This window comes from Podarcis vaucheri (genome assembly GCF_965113315.1).
Source record: "Podarcis vaucheri genome assembly, chromosome: 2".
In the NCBI taxonomy this organism is placed as follows: domain Eukaryota; kingdom Metazoa; phylum Chordata; class Lepidosauria; order Squamata; family Lacertidae; genus Podarcis; species Podarcis vaucheri.
The window spans coordinates 78,654,923-78,668,394 of record NC_138760.1 but is presented as its reverse complement, the minus strand read 5'-3'; the positions used below and the strand labels follow the sequence as shown (position 1 = coordinate 78,668,394).

The following is a 13,472-nucleotide window of genomic DNA, read 5'->3' as shown; positions in this document are numbered from 1 at the left end:
AAGTTTTCAAACTGAGTTTGGCAGATGAGGGATGGAGAGCTTTGTTCCTCATCCGTAGCCTGATGTATTTCTATCCTGGATGCAGTTGGGCAGGTACCAATAAGAGAATGGTGATCATAGAAAAGAATCCCATGTAGCTTGAAAACTACTCAAATATAGGAACACTCTGACCCCTTGTGGCTGAAGCTTTCCATTACTACTAGAAAAACAATATTGATACTGTAATACTATGTGCATGGATATAGCAGAAGAAATAATAAAGAAAACGCATAGATGTTTGAGGCCATGATAAACCACCAGAGTGACAATCAAATGAAAAAATGAGGATAGTATCATTTTCAATACTTCTATATTTGTATCACCAGTTTTGCTTTGGAAACATTTCCCTCCCATATGTAATATGTTCTGTAATTATCACATATCAGGGCCTTGGAAAAAGGTGCTTTACAAAATAGACTGAAATCCTTTGCACAATCATTTAGTAATAAATCCCTTGAATTTAGAGGAGCTTAATTGGAACTCGACAGTAATATGGTCAAATTGAGACAGTTCAGCAAAGTGGTCATGTCAAGCAAAGGCATGTTTTTTTTGGTTATAATAATATTTCAGTTTACTTACAGTGCATACATACCAACATATCATACTGTTTATCCAATGCCAAGGCACTGATAGAAGGTCCTAGTTGTCAGGAGTGAGCCAGCAGTAAACCACACTGTGCAAGTTGGACTCTTAATTAGCAAACACATGATCTGCACAGGAGTGTAAGGTCTAATGAGCTCAATAAATCATCTCTAGCAGGTCTTCCCTCATGAAGCAGTCCCCACCTTCCCATAGCTGCCTAAGTCCCCTTCTCTCCAGGGTTTCCCCCCCAAGCAGTTGGAGGCAGTGTCTGCACATGGCTAATCTCTTCTCTTTTTATGCCTCTTCTGGTTCTGGCACAAAAAAGGACGAGGAGGCTTGTCACAGCAGGAGGAGGAGACTCCCATGACTCTTCACCAGCCTGACTCATCTCTGCTTCTTGACCTGCCTCCTCCCATTTTCCTTCTTCAGCTTCTGCCTCTGATTCTGGACTTCTCTCCACCACAGACTGCCACTCTCCCAGCTCACTAAGCCCTGTTACCTCCTCACCTTCTGACACCTCCTCTTCCCAGTCTTCTCCCTCTTCTCACTGTGACCACTTTATCACCCTGGGCTCTGTGCCTTCTTCCCTTGGTGGCAGTGTTAGAAACTGAGATATGAAAGTTAGGAGCTAAGTTGCACCTTAAACCTCGATTATGGGTGCTGCAATATAATGTCTAGGTGCACTTTTTTATAACAAGAATACAAAGCTGAAAATCAATGAACTGCAGCTAAAATCTTATATTCATTTTTCACATGGTCTAGTTCTCATCTGAAGACTGCAAAAAATAAAGCCATACTTTCCCTGCCTACCCCCCTATTATTCTTATGAGGGTCCCATCTCCAGTCCTCAGAGAGTGGCTGGAAGTGGGGAGGCAGAAAAAGGTCCTACTTTCGTTCCAGCAGTGGCAGTTTTAATCTGAAATCTTAGGCGCAGTACTCCCAGAGCTCATAAACTGCTCGCATTAATGAAATTCCCTGTCGCAAAATGCACCTAGAACAATGGGAGTTTTGAATGCTGCTTGGTGGTTCGCCAGCTGGTTTCTCTCATCATTCCTCTGCATCCAACCAGTCTGCATCTAAGCACAAGTAGTTAAAATGAAAGCAGGGGATAGGAGAGCCATTTCCAGGAACTACATGCTACTTTCAAATCATAGCTAGGTTATCCACTATCAAACAATGAAAGTGTAAGTATGGAAATCAGTTTCCTTCTGTATTTGGCTTTCATAAGTGCATAATTCGGCTCTTCAATCTCCCATCAGTTCAATTAAAAAAAATTTAAAAAAGGGATGTTAAATCTTGTTTCAGACTTTGGATAATTGTACAGTACTAACATAATGGGGGGTGGGGTGGGGGTGAAAGCATGTTGCATTTGGTTTATTCACAATAGTTTGTTTTTTAAATTGACTACCACAAGACAGGAGTGCCTGGCGTGCTCTGGTTCATGGGGCCACAAAGAGTTGGACACGACTAAACAACACCAACACCATGAGCAATGGCCAGGTTGCAGTTTCATGAAAGTTCCAGGAACAGAATTTGAATTTAGAACCTACATAGTTAGAAAACCAATTCACCACAAGGTGTCATCAGATCTCAATGCTTTTTTGTAGATTCCAAAGAACTGAGTAGAGGCTGGGAATGAGGAAGAGCAGATGGCTTGCTAACTAGCAGCTTCTTATTTTTATGAATGGAGGCTGTCTTTAAATGACCTCATGGCATGTACACTCCACCCCTACTTTGGAGTCTCTCTCTAATTTTCAGGTGCTTGTTTGCTGCCCTCTTATGCAGTAGACCCTGTTGAATTTCAGACAGGACTGTAGTGTGGAAGTCATCGCAGCTGGTCTTACTGGAATGCATTCAACTAGGAAAGCTTTGGACAGGTGAGTAGTACAATGTTTTTTAAAGTGTGTGTGTGTATGTGTGTGTGTGTGTGTGTGTGTGTACATATACACACACTATTTTGTGAACAGTGCTGGGAGAGTTCTGTATTTTTTCATTAGATTGTTCTGTATTTTCTCATTTATTGTTTTATGAAGCAGTAATACTTTTGTCAAAATTGATGGCATTGGTTGGATATATAACCAACCAATCTTGAATTTGCATGTAATATGTAATCTTCCATCATTGTCAAGTCGACACTGTTTATATTTCATGGCAGAAACATCTTGGCAAGCAGTAGGAAGTAGAGAGCAAACTTTGTGAAAAGGTTTTGAATGTATAGAGAAAGCAAGTCCCATGACTGATCCCATGTGCATCTTCTTCTGAGTAAATATACATAAAATTAGGAAGTTAACACTGCAGCCCTAAACTCTGCAAGTGTGTTCAGTAGGAAATCCTATTGTGTCTAATGGGACTTGTTTTCTAGTAAGTATATTTAGGATTGCAGCCTAAATGCAATCTTATCCATGTTTATTCTGAAGTTAAACCCATTATACAATTATAGAAGTATGTTTATGATTGTAGGCACACTATCACAAATTGTCATCCTTTTTCAGTTTCCCATATTTTTTAAATGCTGTACTATGATCCCCAAGTCCCTCTCCTTGGCTCTGCAAGAGAGGGGGAAAGCTACAGTGGTTACTACCTGGTGAACTGCAGCTCCTAAGAGAATATGCAGAAGGCAAGAATGGCATTTCCCCCCTTGTTGGCCGCAGCAGTGGGAGAATGGGAAAGACTCAAAACTCAAAACACAGAGAGAACATTTCTAAAGCTACAAGCCCTAGGAGTGCCAGTGTGGTACAAAGGTTAGACTTGGTTTGGGATGAGATAAACCCAGGTTCAGATTTCTGCTAAGGGCTGATTCATAGTTCATGCAGTCAAGATACTTTCATATGTGAACTAGTATTTGTAGTGCCAAGCACGGACTGTAAAGAATGAAGGGGAGATATGTATCTCCAAAACAGTCAAGGACATGTGCCAAGGAACTGAGAGCCAATTATGGTTCCCCAGCTCTGTCCCTGAGTGGGGGCATGTATGAATTCTTCAGGTTAGCACTATAAACACTCACTGATTACCTGGGGCAAATGTGAATCAGCTGCCACGTATGAATCTCACTGGGAGATGGTGGACAAGTTCCTATCTTTCTGTGTAACCTACCGAACAAGGATATTGTGAAGCTGCAGTGCTGTTAGCGTCTTTGGAAGAACTGTAAAATGTAACAATTAAGAGGCCATGCTTACCTTTCCAGCTTTCTCAAGGGCTCTGCAATTCAATTATTCTTATCCCAAGATATTCTAATAAAAGGAGCCAAAATAAAAATTATATTTTGTCACATATTATAATGGAAAACTCACATATTATAATGGAAAACTCCTGGCTAAGCCTGTTTTTATTGCTGTCTCCACTAATGCCTTTCTTTAGGGTCAGTGCATTTAATGATAAGGTTAAGACTTTGTATATATATAGGGTAAGGAGCCCCTATGGTTATACTGATCCAAGTTTCATCAGTAACTCTAAAGTGATTTTCCAGGCTGCATGTTTGCTGGGGGGGGGGGGAGAGAGAATGTTTCTCTTCAGTTATCCTGTCAGCCACAGGCTGCTCCATTTGACATCAAGAAAACCAGTCTTTGTATTCTGTCACATTTTATCTGTCTTTACCAGACTACTAAACTGTCTGGATGAGATTGACTTTCACTTGAACTAATTAAATGTATTGCTATAATCAAAGGATTCTTACACTGTTAAATAAAGATGTTTCATTTCATCTTGTAAAGTGCCAGCCATATTTGTTGGTTGATAAACTATTATCACCATAGTCTATCAATTCCTCAGATTCTAGAATTTGGGGACACACACAGCCTGGTACTAGGACTTTGCTGGCACAAGGTCTCAAATCACCAAAATATGTTTCCACCAGCACACAAGAGGTTGCTGCCTTCAGATGGGATAATAACTTAACCACAGTGCTAAAGAAACTGTCAAGAGAGCTGGTAATTCATCTCAGTAACAGAAGTACTGTATCCTACGGCAAGGGTGCCTATATTACTAAGGTTTCCATTGTTCCATCAGCACAAGTTTTTCAGCTTGCCAGGGTTCCTTAGAGAAAAAGCAGGATAGAAATTAAATAAAGATAAAGATTCTGCACTTGTTGACCCATTTGCTGAATCCAACACATGGCACATAAGGCTGCATTGCTGGATTTGGACTACGTACATATAGCTTTGAACCAAGCTGGTAGTCATGTCTGTCAGCTTTATCTGTGCTGATTGCTTTTTTGGAGAGGTGGGGGACTCATTCCAGTCCCTTCAGTAATAAGAAGTGTTCTGACCACCTGTTTACTAAAGTATGAAAGCAGACCCTTGCACATAACAGCATGTTTGCAGCCCACTGCTGCACCACATAATTTTTGGGTTGGGGCTATGTTTTAGAACAGGAATCCTAATTCCTAAAGGAAAATAAAGACACCCATCTGGCAATCCCATCATCACCACCTGAAAAATGTTCCAGATAAAGAAATATAAACCCAGTAGATTTGCCTGTTCTACTGCCTCTCACAATCAACTCTTCATCTCAGGGTTGTGGGTTCGAGCCCAGTGTTGCACATAAAGATTCCTGCATTGCAGGGGTTTGACTAGATGACCTTTGTGGTCCTTTCCAACTTGACAGTTCTATGATTCCATGAATGATGTTTCCATGAAAACTGATCAAGCAAAAATCAGGTTTTCCACAAATCCTTGAGCACCATACAGAACAATCTGAAATATGTTTCTCTCTCTTCATTAGATGCTATCTCCTGCACATTTTAAAGGATAATTCTAATTTACCAGTTCCCTCAAGGTGTGCATACTTCTCTATACTCATCTGAAAAAATTGTTCTCAAAAGCAAGCTAAGAGGAAATAAAAGCACATTTGCTTTAAGGTTGGCAGGAGCCTTTAGGAAATGCTAACCTTTTTCAAAATTCCACTTTCTTTATGGGGAGAGAGATGGGGGGAAATGAATATTTTGCTACAGCCTTTTCTTTTTTGTGAAGAGATTTATTTGCTCTGTAATCACTTTACTGTAGTACACGTGCAGCAAGGTACAAGTTTTCCTGTTAAACTTTCCTGAATTACCAAGCAGCTGCAGAAGCACAGTAGCGCTTGATTTGTCATGTGACCAGAATTATCCTAATGATTGTAACCACCACATGGGAAATACTTAATTGGTCACGAGACAATGACTGATGATGTTCTATATTGTATAGCCACAATTGTATAACTATAAAATAGGATCCTCTCATCATTTACTTTCTTTCTCTAAACACCAACCTTTCCATTCTTCTGGTGACATATTGGAGACAGTTTACAGTAGGAAATAAGATTTATTGCCAATCTTGGCTCCTAGATTCTTAGAGCTGCTTCTTCCTAAAAAATACTACAACCTCATGGAAGATTGCAGAAAGAGACCATTCAAGGGAGGAGAGCCCACACAGCAATCTGCTTTTGTTCCAAGTTCCTGTATTTGAAATACTGAATTAACGAGGATAAATGAGAGGTGATCATATTCCAAAGTTAGCTAAATCAGTCCTAAAATACACCTCAGTAAGAACTTTGAAGTGGAGGAACAGCAAAAGAAGGCTGAAGAGAGCAAACTTATGTAAGAACACCATGGCAGCACAATCCTATGCCCAGGTTTGTTTTGTTTTGTTTTGTTTTACTTTACTTTATTTTATTTTTATTTTATGTTATTTATTTATTTAGTATACTGCCTTTCATCTGAAAATCTCAAGGTGGTTCACCTGCCTGGCAATAGAAATGTACAAGGAAGTAAGAGATCTGATGGACCAACCTAGAAGGGAGACAGGCAGGGGCAAAGCCATAAATGTTTAGTTTGATAAAACAGGGTATTTTAGTTTGGTGGCTCCAGTATTATGCAGGCATTAGTGATTGATGGCAGAACCTCACCTTTTATAGTTGAGCATGTCCAGAAGTTACTGTGTACCTCCAACATCCACCTAAATGCATTTGGGGGGGCAGTGTTTTGTACCATTTCGCTTTCTCCCACTTACTTTAACCTCAGTAAATTCCTTTAATTCACTATCATTGAATGTGTAATGTCTTGTGGTTAAGGGCTAAAGAATTGTGGTGAGCTGGCCATTTTATATATGGAGACAGTGTTCCCTTTTCAGTTCTTCTCAAGCATCTTGAAGTTCCCTTGGTTTTGGATAAGCTCTACTGTTTCTCCATAGGGAATAAAGGCCATGCTGGTCATTTATTGAGAGGGGAATGTTTGTAGCTCAAAGTATCCTATTGTACAGTTAACCAAAACTTGATTGTGCCAGTTTAGGGAGCAGCAAGATTCTGGTTGCTAACAGGAAATGTGACACACACATCTTTGTGTTTTGTATTATCCATAAAAACTTCTAGTGAGATGAAGTCTTCAGCTACTAGCTCACTAGCCAACAATTAGAACCATATTGATAGCTCCAAAAGTTAATGTTATTTTGCAGAGTGGGGGACAATATACATTTTATATGTCATTATTATTACCCTTTGTCTCCACATAATTTCACAGAGGTCCTGGATCTATGCTCTTCAATAATTCAATTCTTGAGACACCACCAAGCTCTGACCAAATGGATGGACTCATGATAACCAAACAGGCTAGCAAAGAAATCACATGGAGAAGCAATAGTACAGAGCAGGTTGTGCACCATAGTTGGACTCACATTAATGCTTCTGTTCTCACAAAGCCTTGTTCTCTGATCTGAAGAACAAAACACCAAAGGATGTCATCCTAATTCCACTGTCCTGACCTTACCAACTTTGCTGCTGGGATTTACTCCCAGTGACTTCATAGGAGGCAAGTCTCTAATAGCCTTGTCCAGAAAAGGTAACATGAGACATTGCCCACAGATTCTGAGATCTTTCAGAGACAGCAGAGAGGCGCACTGAGGAATAAGGCAATCTAGGGAGGGCAAAGGTCAGACAGGGATAACTTGCGCCAAAGAAAGGGGCACTGCTTCTAAGACAGTGAAGGAGCGCAGAATAGTTCAGAAAGGCCACCTCAAAACCAAGACATAATTTACAGCAATCCCAACTGAAAATCTTTGACAAGAAACAGATAAGAGAGAAGACTCAGCCCATCCCCTCCCTATTATCCTCATTAAAATACTTTCCCTGGACCCTTACAAGCCCTCCTACACCCACTCCTACTATTCCAATTACAGCAGGAAGCAAGGAGGAGTACAGATTAGAGGGGGGAGCTTTTTTATTAAAAGAAAATACTGTACAGCTTTCATGTTTCAAACCAGGGAGAGAAAGAGACTTAATGAGTTCAGAACTAGGGTTTTAAGAGAGACAGCGGATTGAACGCTTAGTTCTGAAATACATTGATCAGCTACAACCTGAAAGACTGGGGATCATAGGCTTCTAATGTGCCCTTTAAATCTTTCTTTATTTCATTTTATTTTTGTGAGCTTTCCATTTTGAACATAGTTTTTAGCATTGCCATTCTCTTAGCTCAGTTTTAGCAAAGTCAGCTGCAGAATTCCTAAAACAGGTGCAGTTGAACAAGGCTGTTCCCTGCCTACTGCATCTGCTCCCATTTTCCCCATTAACATTCCCCCCTCTTGCCCCAGACAGACACCTATAAGGTAGATATGATCTTCAGACATCCTCATCCCTGCTTGGGCTGCTAGGGTGGGACCAGGGCTGTGATGGTGACATGTGTGCCCGGGAATGTGACTGAGACCACCCACTTATTTCACAGAGGCTTTTGTACAGATAGCAGCCACAGTTACTCTTGGCATGCATTGCCCTGATCAAGATTTGAGCAGATGACCTAGAGGTGAAAAGCCTCTGTATTGAAATCCTATGCTACTCTTTCAATGAACTGTCTGCTCATGACAATGATGAGTGGATTATGCTTGTTTGAGTCAGACAAGTGTTGTGTATATGGCCACACACGATGCCCCTCAGTCCTGACCTACAAGCCTTATACTATTCCATCCCTAGTCCATGCTCTGCAATATGTTGCTATTTTCTCTTTCAGCCTACTCTTAACATCCATGTTTTTATTGTAAGCGAGGATTCTTTGGTTTTCCATCACAGGTTTATCACAACAAGACTGAGAAATCAGCTTCTTTAAAATGTGATACTGTTTTTGATATTTGGGAGCTGCTGTATTTCATGTGCACACTTACCACACAATTATCTCTGTTCACAGCTTTTGCAGGCCTTTCAGATTCTGCAAAGCCTCTTTCACCAGAGATAATAACAGGCAAAAGAAATCAATCTGTATACCAGGAGCAGCCAATGCAGTGCCCTGCAGATATTTTGGACTTCCAACTCCCATCAGCCCCAGACAAAACTGCCAGTAGTCTGGAATGATGGGAGTTGTAGAACAACAACATCTGGAGGGCACTACATTGGCTATCCCAGTGAACACTATAGCAAAGAATGTTTCTTTTACAGTGGTACCTCAGGTTACATACGCTTCAGGTTACAGACGCTTCAGGTTACAGACTCCGCTAACCCAGAAATAGTGCTTCAGGTTAAGAACTTTGCTTCAGGATGAGAACAGAAATCACTTGGCGGCGGCAGCAGGAGGCCCCATTAGCTAAAGTGGTACTTCAGGTTAAGAACAGTTTCAGGTTAAGAACGGACCTCCGGAACGAATTAAGTACTTAACCCAAGGTACCACTGTATTCCACTTTCAGTTAACGAAACTACATTGAACTATTTTCAGTGTAGATTCTCCAATCATAAGGGACATTGATGGCAGACAGTATAAGATGGCTGGAAATTCATACCTTTGGCTTTGTATTGTCCTGTAGCTTCAACTATAAGGTTTCAGTCCTATACTCAGTTTCCTAGGAGTAAAATTTGGTGTGACTTACTTTTGAGTAGACATTATAAGCTTCTGCTATGAATCTGGCAAAATGAATAGCTAAATGTCAGGCCATATGTTAGACAGGTGATGGGTGTCAGTTTCATCCCACATGAAGGAATCCCTATGTAAAGGGCACTGAGGAATGTAGGTCTTTCAAGGATTATGTTGCTTTTGATGCGCTATTCAATCTTTAGGCATACACATTTGTTTTTTATACGTTCCCTTTGGGGGTTGTCAGTGCACTGCACATATTAATAAATAAAGATTCCCCATACCATTCTGAGCTGGGTCGGTACAGTACTGAAATGAATGGCACATGTGCTCCATTGCCTTTTCCAGGCAAGCATCCAAGCAATGTTTTACCAAGGGGGCCTTCCAAAAGCATTGTGTCTGTTAGAAACTCCTATCTGATATGCTGGGTGGTAATTGGAATTGTGTTTTTACTGCCCAGAGTGACAGTCAGGGTTATATGGTTTTCGTGTGTAATACAGTTGCTTTATACCACTCAGTGTGAGAGAGTAAGACCCTACCTGGGTGGGAGACAAGGAGGGAGTGGTTATGCTGCTGTTATATTGCTTCAGATTAAGGTGGATGGGTGAACTAGTTGTAAATTATGTTTAATGCTGTTATTCTTGTGACTAGTTGTTGGCTAGGGGTTAACTGTGTTAGAAGTATGGTTGGTAAAATGGCTGAGAGTGAGGCTTGCATGTGAAAGAGTGCTAAGAGTTTGCTTGGGAAATGTTACTGGGCATAGGGTGTTATGTAGTTGTTATACTATGTATCTCCTTCAGCTACTTTGTTTAGCCACAGACAATGCTTTAACACAGTGGTAGCCAACACAGTGGCCTCCAGATGTTAAACTACAACTCCCAGAAGCCTCAACCAACATGGCCAATAGTCAGGGGTGATGGGAGTAGCAGTTAAACATCATCAGGAGGATACAACATTGGCTATCCCTGCTTTAACCTGTAGGGCTATTTATTGTATCTTTACTTTTCTAATGTTTATTAGAGAGAATTCTGTTTTGCTGCTTATTATGCTGCCTTAAATGTGGATTTTTATTTTTGTATTTCATTTTCATTTGCAATGTTTTGTTCTGATATTTTGGGACATATTGGTCATATTTTAAGATATGCTTTAAACTGCTTAGAGGTTTTTAAAAAAATGTAAAGTAGTATAGAAGTAATGTTCATAATAATGATAAGGATAATAATAATAAAAAAAATGTAGATGTGAAAGAATCTTTGCCTCTTGTGCTGCATTCTCCTCAATGCAGCATGGCTTCCATTAAAGAGGCCATATTTTGGCAGTGTTGGGCCAGCTACTGCGTAGGTGCCACAAACAGTTGTTCTTCCTTTATCCCATAAATGGATGAAAAACTAAATGATTGAAGGGTTTTCTGGATGCTATTCACATAGGGAGCCTGGCACAGAAGGGAAAATGCCTCTACAAAAATCAGTTTCAGAAGAAATAGATGAGTAAAGGAAAGGGGCCTAGAAAAGGAGAGGAATTTGTTTCCTTTCATTTCTGCCATCTCCTTTGGAGAAAAGTGACAGCTGCTGCTTATTGACCCAGCCCAGACGTTTGCTGCAGCTGCATCCTTCTCTTTTCACTGTATTGAAGAAAAAGAACTAAAACCTTAATGCTATATAAGACTATCAGATGACCCTTAACTCTAAGATGTTGCATCTTATATTTTATATCCAAAGCTGCTGTTTCTCTAGCACACCCATCCACACCCACATACTATAGATCCTTGGTTTGAGACCGCACCTTTGGACATGAATCACCTATCCACAGGAACATATGAGTCCGTAAAGTACTATTAAGGTTCTTATGTCAAGTCCCTAACTCCTAGAACTACTTTAGGCAAAACCACAGTAATATGCCCATTGAAAGCAAAAGGGGAATCAGAATATACTTGCTGAGTCAGACCTGTATGTGGACAAAGCACAAAGAAAAGTGTTGTGGGGTGACTGAAGAGCATAATTTTTTCCTGAAAATTCATTTCGTGCCTTGATATTGAGCAGGTGTGAGACAGTTGTCACTCACTTAAGTATCAGTTCCCGGCTTTTTGCATATCCTTTTTCCTTTGGCCAAGTCCTCCTTCTTTCCACTCAGTTATAATCACTGGCAATTAACTACTGCAACTTCTGTTGGATATATTCATGCTGCAAGGGTTTCACTTCACAAGTGGTATTACTAATGGAAGACTCTGCAGTTATGTCAAGCATTCCAAGGAAAGATAAGGTGTCAGTGGGGCAGACTAGAAAGCCTATGAATGAATGAATGAATGCACTGTCTCTTTATCATTCAGTCATTCAAATCATGTATTTATGAAGTACATTTGTATGTCACCCTGTGACATAAAGTTCTGTAGGTGGCGAACAGCTCCAGAACAGAGTATCAGCTGCTGATCTCTTGGGGGAAATAGGTTGGACATCCTTGTCAAAAGCAGCATGCTCCCTTGCTCAGTGCAAGGGAACATGGGGCAGCCACTATTTTTTTTCTCAACATGGGGTCAAAGCAAAGGTGGATAGAAATAGTTTAATGCCCACTGAAAAGGCAGTGCATACCAGCTAGAAACTCCTGCTGTTGAATGTGAAAGAGTAAAATGCTGTTATCTAAATAGATTGGCAGGAGTAATTTCTCTGGGATTTACCAGTCCATGGATTCTCTTAACTTTTAGTGATTGACTTCACACTCTGATTTATTCCTGAAACTGCCAAATTATCACTTCCAAAGACATCATAAGGATCAAGAGGTGAGTACGGTATATCCCCTTAAACTTTCTGGAACTGGCACTGCCCCAGGTGTTAGGCATATATTCTGTTTCAGCCCCATCACCAATGGAACTAGTGGCATGCCTTTGGCTAATTGAGCAATCCAATGGCCCTTTAAACTCTAAAAGGCATATTGTTTTGGTTTGTTATTATGGTATGTATTTTTGTTTTTAGACTGTAAACAGCCCTGTGATCCTTGGATGAAGGGCAGTATGGAAATTTGATGATGATGATGTCTACACCTGCAAAGCTTTCTGTGGTGGGTGTACCAAGGGCTTCTGAGAGCATAAGTGTTGTCCCAATAGCAGTCCTTCCTCCTCTGCAGCAGACAGATGCTTCTGCCACATATAATGATCCCTTCACCAGTGTTTGACCTGCTCCAGGATTGCAACAGTAATAACATAAATAAAGATTAATTTTATTCATGGTCACACATGAATATAACACCAGTTCAGTTAATAGCTCTTGAAAGGATGGTGGAGCTATCAGAAAGCTCCTTGGCTCTACCTCTGACAGTGCTAATACTTTGACAAGTCAATACTTGATCCAACTGGGGCTCTTTTTCCTCCTGTAAAGATTATGTGTCCTTTGTCTGCAAAGTTCATAGAGTATACTTGTTACATTTTGTATATCGGCCTGCTGCCCATTGTTATCTTCACTGACTACTTCCTGAGTTGCATCCTGGAATCGTTGACTCCAGTCTTGAATTCCAAGCGTTACTCATTGTGCTGGCTGCCCAAACTGTAATGGGATCACACAAGCTTGTGAATCGTTTAGAAAACAATCAAGAAGTAAAAAGATACGCATAACATATGCCAGAATCCACTAGGATTCCAATGAGAACACACTGTTAGTGGTTGGTAAATGACAATAGCATTCTGGCTGTTTCAAAACCCTAAACCCCTTCACTTAACCACAGTCAGTCTATTGCAGTTGAGCCAAATGATCCAATTTAGATAAATTAATTCTAGATGGTGCATACTGAAATTATGCCAAGGTCACACTTGAATAATGCTGTGATGTGATTACAGGGCTGGGAACTAAATGAAGGTGGTTAGTAGATTATTGAGTGGACTGCTGACTGAAAAATTACCTCAAAGCTAACCTGTAAAAGTATCTTGTAGTACAGTACTGAGCCTAAAATAATGCCAATTGGATCAGCATTCAACAGAGGAAACACTGGGCTTAGGAAGAATGAATTCTCCTTGCCTTATGCAAGATGTACCTCAGCAGGGATGGGGCATCTCATATAGAAGTAC

General features: G+C 40.5%; 1 protein-coding gene across 9 annotated transcripts in view; it reads left to right on the top strand.

The window, feature by feature from the left end:
- The window catches only part of LOC309527667 (semaphorin-3D-like), a 62,644-nt gene that overhangs the window by 13,468 nt on the left and 35,704 nt on the right, over positions 1-13,472 (top strand). For 3 of the 9 annotated variants that reach the window (XM_082214511.1, XM_082214514.1, XM_082214513.1), the window contains exon 3: positions 2,380-2,498. The exons of 3 other annotated variants lie outside the window; for them this stretch is intronic. The gene's annotated coding sequence lies outside the window, so the exon portion shown is untranslated. Of the gene's footprint in view, positions 1-2,379; positions 2,499-12,170; positions 12,195-12,387; positions 12,473-13,472 lie in introns of those variants that run through there. 3 more of the 9 variants (XM_082214516.1, XM_082214515.1, XM_082214519.1) reach the window with 3 other exon arrangements.